The sequence below is a fragment of the Pinus tabuliformis genome, chromosome 8, assembly GCF_031772625.1.
Source record: "Pinus tabuliformis cultivar Carrire ecotype Pingquan chromosome 8, CPIR1, whole genome shotgun sequence".
Classification (NCBI taxonomy): Eukaryota; Viridiplantae; Streptophyta; class Pinopsida; order Pinales; family Pinaceae; genus Pinus; species Pinus tabuliformis.
In genome coordinates, this window is record NC_142294.1 from 443,222,820 (window position 1) to 443,232,762 (window position 9,943).

Here is a 9,943-nt window from a genome sequence, read left to right on the forward strand (position 1 = left end):
CAGTTCCCACTGGAAGGGAGCTCCAACCCCTTGATTAAATTTACTAGCTACCACTGGAAGGAAGGTTTGACTCCCTCACTCAAGGCTCCTACCCTTAGCATCTCTATGGACCATGTTTCATAATATTTCGTACTAGATCCACTTGACTCACAACATCACACCTGTAGGCAACTTTTCATCATATTTTCATACTGGACCCACTACCATCATTTAAGTCCAATATCAAGTAATAATTCTGAAACCAATCACTATATAAAATCACTCAATCACTGAACCAACTAAATCATCAAAGAAATCATTGAATCTTAATCAATCAATATAATTAGATCAAACTAAAATAGGATATATCATATCAATGCACAACTACTCATCAATACACCAAACACTGTTACCCATCACAGAAACCAATTGTTGCTACTGCAAACCCTGATCAACCATATGTCAAAATATATACGCTATTGTTCTTAGTCATACCCGCGTATGTACGCACTTCTCCTTAAGAGGACCTACGTACAGATCTCAAAATACTAAACAACTGAGTCTAAATCACTGTCACACTGAATCAATCACTGAATCACATACTAAACCCATCACAGATCACTGAACCAAATACAGATCATCACACAGTAGTATCATCTCTAGTCAACATATCATTCCATAAAAAATTCAACCCAACCAAAACTATTAAACATAGATTATCATGAGAGAGACATCATTAATAGATAACAACAAACATAACAGAATTGATCATGCATAAATAACAACTCATGCTACAAGCCATAACAAATGTACGTGAATCTTATAAAATGCTTCTGCGTATGTATGTCCTTCTCATTCACCACACTTGCGAACAAATCTGTCCGTACTATAGTATATATACGTGACTACCAAAAAGTAGATCTGCATATGTAAGTGAATTCTCAGTGGCATACCAGTGTACAAATCTATAATCACTGAGTTATACCTTTTTTTTCACAATACAACATCTGATAAACCCAAATCTTGACATACAAATTGTTACAGACACACATCATAATATCCTCATCACAAATATATCAAACCATAAAAAGAATATTCAATATGTGATCATTTTAGATCTATTAGATCTTATCCATATTCGTGCTCCCTGGTGCACTTCTATTTCAGATCAAGTCGTTCGTAAATAATCCATCATATACACCCCTTAACACTTGATCTCCATCTCCTTATATAGATTACGCCTCAACCAATACCTTAGGTCAATCCCTTAGTAGCGCCGGAAAGTGCCTTTGTATTCATAATATCATAGTGCAGAAATTGTACACAACTTCTCTTCATCATACCTACACATGTACGCAACTTATCTTCACAGGACCCATGTATACTTTCCTAAACTTCACCTTTATCATCTTTTTTTCTCTGACATGATATTGCTTTTTCCATATCACGTGTAGTATCTGCATAACCATCATGTTGAGATCTTTATCAATTATTTTTCCATCAAGGACAACCTTTTTCCATTCTCTCTTTCACATTGCATAATCAGCATGTTGACATCTTTATCAAGTAGGTTTCCATCAAGGACAACACATTAGCCATAATTCCAACACACCTTCCTTGTGACTCTTCATCTACCCTCATGACTATTTGACTTCCTACAACTTTTCAAATTTACATGACTCTTCATATTCCATACGTGTCCTTTTGTCTTTCACTTTACAATACATTTTGAAACATGAACTACATAATCCACCATAATGATGTGGCATGTGACAACTCATGACATGACACTGCTGACATGGACTGCTTGACGATGTGGCAATATCAAGCCACTTTTTCCTCTGTGTGTTGAGTGTCTACTTGAGACCATTTTTCTCTCCACCTCTACATGGATTAGAGGTAATGAATCTTCAATGATCTCAAGTCTTGAGTTGTGATCGCGAACTAATGCCCCTTTTCTTTTTCTTAGTTGATCAACTTGCACACTCAACTATAAAGATGTCTTTTAGCATGTTTCCCTTCTTCATATCCTTATTCATCATCTCACCACCTTAAGATAAGGTACCTGTATCTAAAATTTACTCATGACAAGAATACATTAGCCTAAAAAAACCCTAGCCTAAAATAGTGCATATTGATCCATTGACTAGGCCAGAACTAGGGAACAAGCTGGGAGAGGGGCTCAGTGACTGTGTAGCTACGTAGTTTAAGAGTTAGGGGTGAACCTTGAGCCTTAAGACTATGCAATGTGTAGTCCAGGATGGGCTGAGGAAGAAAACTACGCAATTCTAGGGGTCAATGTGACAGGTTGAGAGGATAGGCACTGGATGAGCATACTGCGCAGTTCTAGGAGACAAGGGATGTTGGGACATTATGAAATTGTGCATCTCAGGGGCTCAAGGGATTAGCTTGAGGCTAGATATTGCACAATGTGTACTTGAGGCCTAGCTGGGAAGAGGGATTGCACAATTCTGGGAGCTAAGGTCAGGGTTTGAGCACTAGAACTGAGTATTGTAGCAGTTTTAGAAGGCAGGAACTGCGTATTTCATAATGTCAAGAGGAAAGGTCACATCTAGAGGACTATAACTGAGTAACGCATCGTTTAGGTAGGCCAGGTGAAGCTAGGTTGTTTGGTTGAGAAGCTTTTCTGAAATTGGCTAAGTGAAGGATCTGTGAGGCTAATATGAATAGTGATAATACTTCTTCCGTGATCACACACTTAGAATGCTTGATGACACAACAACATAGACCATCTAGGACACAAAAACAATGCATTTACCTTAGTGTGACAACTTTAAAATGAATTATGGCAAGTGTGAAACTAAAGATACACTTTCTGATGACCGTCATGACACTTGTATGACAGTGCTTGAAACTTTGCAAATGAGTGCAACAAATGTTTACATGGTTATAAAACTTATTTACACAAAGTTGACCTCTTGAAACCAACAGATCAGGCTTACACACATTGTGTGACAACGAACATATGAAAAGATGACATTTTTCGTATCTTGTAAAAGAGATCGAAACACCTCAAAAAAACACAAGAAATGAATTTCAATGTTTGCAACAACAATGTACAAGACCAAGGAAGGCTCTGAAATTGAGTGTAGGCCAAAATTTTGGAGGGTATTGTAGCAGCAACAACACAATGCCTCTTTTATCAACAAAATAGTGCACCATAACAACAACTCCTATTCCCCCCTTGAAGCAGAAGTCAGGTAATATTAGTAGTCATAAGAGAAAATAAAAAAAAAATTATGTAGTTCTTCTTTCCAACACAGTTATTCAACCACCCAAAATGGTTATCAAATCCATCCATACATTTGTCACAACTTCTATAGTGTTTTCTAGACTTACACATCTTAGCATTGTATAACATGCAAAGTAAAGAATCATCTTCTACATCCTATGGTGGAAGTGCTTCATTCTGAAAGTTATCATATTTAACAAACCACCCACAAAGTAAGCACACAAAAACCTCACGAATCTCTTCTTCCCAGTGTATTTAGGGCTCATCCATGTCATTCTCTAAAATTCAGGTCATAAAATTCTAGGATCTAAAAAGCATTAGCAGACATCTGCCAGACATAGCGGAGAACCATCATGCCTCCACATCAAATGGCGTGCAAAGTTTACATGTCCTTGGAGCACCAACAACATGTGTTTCTAGAATCGACATCATTTCACTTCACAAAAAATATAAAAATGCCCAAGTGTCCTCGTCACTGCTACATAAAGAGTCCAACCAAAATACCAAATACATCCCTCATATGATCAACCCCTTTAGTAGCATTAAGAAAATGACCCTCCTTTGGAGGCGTAGTTTTATCTAGTATTCCTGGATGGAAATGGATTTCCATCTCTCTTGTAATTTCAATGGCTACAACACCAACGAGCTGATAGAAATCGACGTAAGCAATCGTGGGAAACTATTCCTTGATGGGTTCCAGTGGCCTAATTGCAATGTCAAGACCTCTATTAGCATTGTGTGCGAGATCATCCAGGTTGCTAATGGTTCGAAAAGGCCCTCTTGTCTTGGTCTTCACATCATAAGTTCCAACATAGTTCCATGTGAGACAGAGCATGCTCAAAGTCCATTTCTTCTGTGCAATGAGACCCTACAGCTTCTTCTTGCATTTCTCCACAAATTTTTGGTATTATTTTCTTACTGTAGGAGATCTCTTACACATATCGACCTCTTTGCAACATCCCAACACAATTCAAACTCAACCCACTGTGATTCAAATTCCTTTGACACCAAATTATTAAATCAATCCATAGAAGTACGCATTGCCAAATCAACAGATAATCAACCAAATTCATTTATTATGTGGACCACATCAACTACTTGATCCCATAAATATCCATGCCAACATTCCATTTGAACAAATCCATGAGATAATTCTATCCATTGTGAACCACTTGTCTTCAACTATCAAACCATTAAAATAATGAAGAGGACCAAATCATCAGATATTAAATCAAGAGCCCTTCAATATATTATTATTTTTATTCTGAAAATAGAATACTGATCCAAGTGGATATTGGTGGCCACCTAGCTATTCCACTTGGACCCCCAACACTGTCTCTTTCAGTTTTTCAGTTTCCTTAATTATAGCACAATTTACTATTTTTGACAGTTTTTCAGGTCGTGAACTTCCAGTGCCATTTTGAGGCCCTAAACGACATTTTTATGGAAAACAGAGAGACTGAAAACCTCCCAAATTACCTTGTTTCTTTTCTTTCAGCCTTTTCTTTGAGATGTTTCAAATGAGGTATTATGATGGCCAAATGTAGATCGTATGCCAAAGTTACGACCTTGGGAAGTTGATGTACCAATTTACCCAAACGGGGTCCACAATTTTGGCACTTCATCTCCTAAGGTTAGGTTTTCAGATATTTAGGGTTTTCCATTGTTTCTCAATAATAAATAGGCCTTTGAGCCTCATCGTAACACAGGCCAGAGGCATGTAGCCACCACATCTCTTCTTAGAAATAAGCTACCAACGCTCGAGCTAGTCTTATTTCCATTTTGTTTGTAAGACTATTTCAGTATTTGATCTTAATGAAGTGAAGTGTTATTTCTACTACATCTTCGTATTTATGGTTATATATGTAATTTTTTGTGTTGTTGTTTAAGTCTAGATCAATGGTATCTCGGCCATCTGCTCTTTCTTTGTTTTTCTTTCCATGTCCCCAATGAGGTCAGGATATAAGGAGTTAGGGCTCGATTTGGTTGAACCTTTGCAAGATCAGCCTTGTAAATCCCGAGGGCCTCCCATAGTGGAAGAAAAAGAAGACGAGGGTGCAGGATATCCTTTCAAAATGTTGCTCGAGGAAGCCGTCAAGCGACTGAGGGATGCGATCATGGATAACTTTCCCCAGATCCTTCGACAGCTACCCACAGGCGATGCATCTTCATCCAACAGCCACTCTGGAGGTGCCACTCCTTTTAAGGTACAAGTTAACTTCGATATTCCCATATTTGAAGGCCTGATAGATGTAAACGCCATAGATAAATGGTTAAATTTGTTGGAAGGATATTTTTCAGTTCATGACTTTTCCAATTGGGAAAATATTACTTTTTCACTTCTCAAAGCTGCCCCACATGTCAAGGACTGGTGGGAAACCTACTGTGAACAAAAGGACAAGAGTGAACCCTCGTTGTTTTTAGTCGCACCCACTTGGGATTCTTTTCGAGATGCCATCAAGGAACAATATTACCCTATCAGGACCTATGAAGATAAATACATAAAGTGGACCACACTACCGTAGGGAAGGGACCATGATGTGCTGGAGTTCACAAATATTTTCCATACCCTTTGCACGAAACTAGGTATCAAGGATACTGAGCAGAATTTGGTGCTCAAGTACTGTGACTGTCTACAAAAGTAAATCTAGGACGAGATGGAGTTCCTAGACATTTCCTCACTTGGTATGAGTACTGATACACTATCAAGATTAAGCAGAAGTTTAAACAGAAGAAGCGGGACTTTGGATCCGCAAATCCAAAGCAAGGAAAAGGAACCCGCAAATGATAGAAAAAGGACCAAGCTGAGGTAGGGCTACATAGGACAGCCTGCCGAAGAAGAAAGAAAAGAACAACACCATGAAGGCAAAGAAGGATACAGGAAAATGGTGTGAGTTCCATAAGAGCTCCACTCACAATACAAGTGAGTGTTGGGCCAAGCAGTCGCTGGTGGCTAAGTTGAAGGCTTCTAAATCAGATGCATGTTCAGACTCTGAATCAAAACATGATAAGGGAACTGACAAAGGCAAGAAAATCACTGATGCGGAGCCTAGTGCCACCATGGCCATGACCAAGATCGAAAAGATTGAGCCCAAAGATCCAGAGGAGGGGGAACACCTCTTCCACTCACAGATGTGGGTGAAAGGTTCTCCGCTGCAGTTCATTGTTGACAACGGGAGCCAAAAGAACCTTATTTCAGTAGAGGTCGTGAAGCGATTGGGCCTAAAGACTACATCAAATCCATATTTGTACACTATAAGGTGGCTTCACCAAGGACGAGATCTTTGCGTCAAACAGCAGTGCCACCTTCCCTACAACATCAAGCCCTTCACGGATGAGGTACTGTGTGATGTTTCTACTGTTGAAGTTTGTGATGTATTGTTAGGACAACCATATTTGTGGAAGCGACATGCTGTATATGAGTCTAGACCTTGCTATGTGATTATTACCTTGGCCAACAAGTTGTACATGATACTAGAGGTAGCCCCGCCTATTGCCATCTCTTTGATAACTGCAAAGAAATGAAGTAAGAGCATTACTGAGACTAGGAATTTTTTTTTCCTTATGATTTTCCATCAGGTCAAGAAGAAGTTTGTGGCCACGGCTTCCAGGTAGGGCTCCTCTACAAAACAACAATAGATGGACAAGGATATTTTCACCTCACCTACAGGGGTACCTCTGCATTGTCAGGTCAAGCACTCCATCGGTCTGACCCTAGGTGTGCCACTGCCCAATGGGCCAATCTATCAGTACTATGTTCTGGAGAATAATGAGATCACGAGGCAAATTTAGGAACTATTGTAGTAAGGGCACATCATGACAAGCTCATCACCTTGTGGGAGCCTGATTGTATTGCTATAGAAGAAGGATGGGATGTGGAGGCTCTGTATTGACTACTGATCATTGAACAAGATCACTCTCTGGAATAGGTACTCAATTCCACAGATTGATGACCTTCTTGACCAACTCAAGGGGGCCAAATATTTCATTAATATTGACTTGAAGTCAAGTTATCACCAGGTGCCTATCGAACCCTCTGACGTGTGGAAAAGTGCCTTCAAATCTAAGGAGGGAATTTTTGAATGGTTGGTCATGCTATTCGGATTGACGAACGGCCCTGCAACCTTTATGATACTAATGGATGACATGTTGTGACCCTTCACCAATGCATTCATGGTGGTGTGTTTGGATGACCTCTTGATATTCAGCCAGAGTTGGGATGAGCACCTCCACCATATTCGACAGGTCCTTCAGACCTTGCGACAACATAAGTTGTGTGCTAACTTGGATAAATGCAGCTTTGGCCTGACCCAACTTCAATATCTAGGGTACATAATTGATGAGCAGGGTGTACATGTGAACCCATCCAAGATACAAGTCATTCGGGATTGGCCATCCCCAACCACTCTAACAAAGCTCTACATCTTTTTGGGTGTTGCAAACTTCTACCGTAGGTTCGTGCTGGGGTTCTCTCATATCACTTGGCCTTTAAATCAAGTCACAAAAGGTAGAGAAAAAGAAAAAAAATTTGGTGTAAATCCCAACAACAAGTGTTCTCTGAGTTGAAGAATCACCTCTGTTCTACACCAATGCTCATATTACCAGATCTGCAACAACCATTTGAGATTGAGACAAATGCCTTTGACTATGATATTGGTGTGGTTCTTACTCAGCATGTGCATCTAGTGGCTTACCATAGTGAGACACTTTCAAACATAGTCTGAAAGTACCCCACTTATGAAAAAGAAATATATTCCATTGTGTACGCTTGTCTTCAATGGAAGCGTTATATTCTGCAGAAGGAAATGGTCATCCACACATACCACTGACCTCTACGGTTCATACAAACACAAGGGAAGTTGTAGAATGATCATGATTAGAAATGGTCCATCTACTTGCAACAGTTCCATTTGAACATTAATTATAAGATGGGCAACACCAATAATGTTGCTAATTTCCTTAGCTGACCACCTGTCATGGCGCTGATCACTGTGCTCGACCCCTGTGTGCAAGAGACATCGAGGTGGTCGCATCTTTACAAGAGTGATCCAAAATTCAGCAGCACATACCAAACACTCCTGGAAGGGAAGAAAGAACCAAGTTTTAAACTTCGGGATGCATTGTTATGCCACCTGGGACACATATATGTTCCTTCAAGTGAGCATGCCAAGATTATTTGGGAGGCACACTACAGTTGGGTGACTAGACATTTTGGAGTAGAGAAAATAGTGGTAGTATTGGAGAAGTATTTTTATTGGCCAAAACATCGTCAGGATGTTGGGAAGTACATTAGATCCTGCACCACTTATGCCATTGCCAAACCAACCATCAAGAAGCAAGGTCTGTATTCTCCTATACCTCCTCCTAGTTTTCCTTTAAAATCTGTCTCCATGGATTACATGTCGGGCCTTCCTTCTACTAAGAATGACAACGATTGTGTTTTCATGGTCGTCGATAGATTCTCTAAGATGGCCATCATGGTGGCGTGCAAGAAGAGTATCACAACAAAGGCCACTACTAAGCTCTTCTTTAAGCAAGTGTGGGTACACTTTGGGATCCCATAGTCCATTGTCTCAGATCGGGATGGCAGATTTGTTGTCTTGATGGGGCCTGACCTAGGTTTACAGTTATTTAGCCAAACAAATCCCTATACTACTGGCCCTTTCCGAAACAGCTCGCGGAGCACGGACTGAGGTCTCACCCAAAGTAGTATGGGGGGATGTTGGAACCAAGTTTCTGCACCCTTGAGATGTCTGAGGTGTCGCTTTAGTCCAACTGTGAACTAGCTTCGTGCACTCTTATGAACTACGATGCTTCGCGATTTGTTATAATTATCTTCGTGCAGCCCTACCCAGGGACTACGGTGCTTTCGTGCTGCTAAGGAAATGATCTGTACTAATTCCCCAAGTTACACCGCATATCTTACTTGTTTTCCTTATAAGAGTTAGTTAACTTCATATAAACAGATACTTATGTTATGTTCATTTATTCAACACATTCATATAAGTTCACGCATCATATAAACAGTAAACTTTCAATTCATACCCATACACTAAATAGGAAAAAGATACACAAAATGATAAGAAACTTCTTTTTATTAATTCCCCAATGGTTACAGACTCAATTCTCCCTGTGCACTCAGCTACAGGGGTTCGCGTGCTCAGCTGCAAAGTCTTCTCCTACTCTACGACCCAACGACTCACTCTATAATTAGATCAGACTCAATTCATTGTTATTCATTCCATTCAATTGATTGATGTCTCTTTACAACTTAGAGCCTCGCTCCATTTATAAAATCCCATGGTCTGCGGACCATGGGTAGATCTCTTAAGCCTACATTACATTACAAAAATGAGGGCAGACAACTCTCCGACTCATTTACAATCTTCATGCTCCACGCCCACACATTGCGGAGTCTTTACATTAGCCTTAGTCAAAACTTGGACATTAAGCCCCAAAACTTGCCTTGGGGGATCTCGTGCCCAACACGCCCCCAACACCAACATCATGACTCACCCTCGAGTCACTCTATTAGTGCAGAGATCTTCGCATAGAGACCTCCCAACTGTACTCAGACCGCTGCAAGGTCGACAGTGCACTGAGCTGCTTCTTGTTGTATCTCTTGGATGTGCTATTCGGAAATTACAGAATTGATTTCCTGCATTTGCAACTGCGTCCCCTACATCTACGCAAGCTTGCCTTCAATTGTTG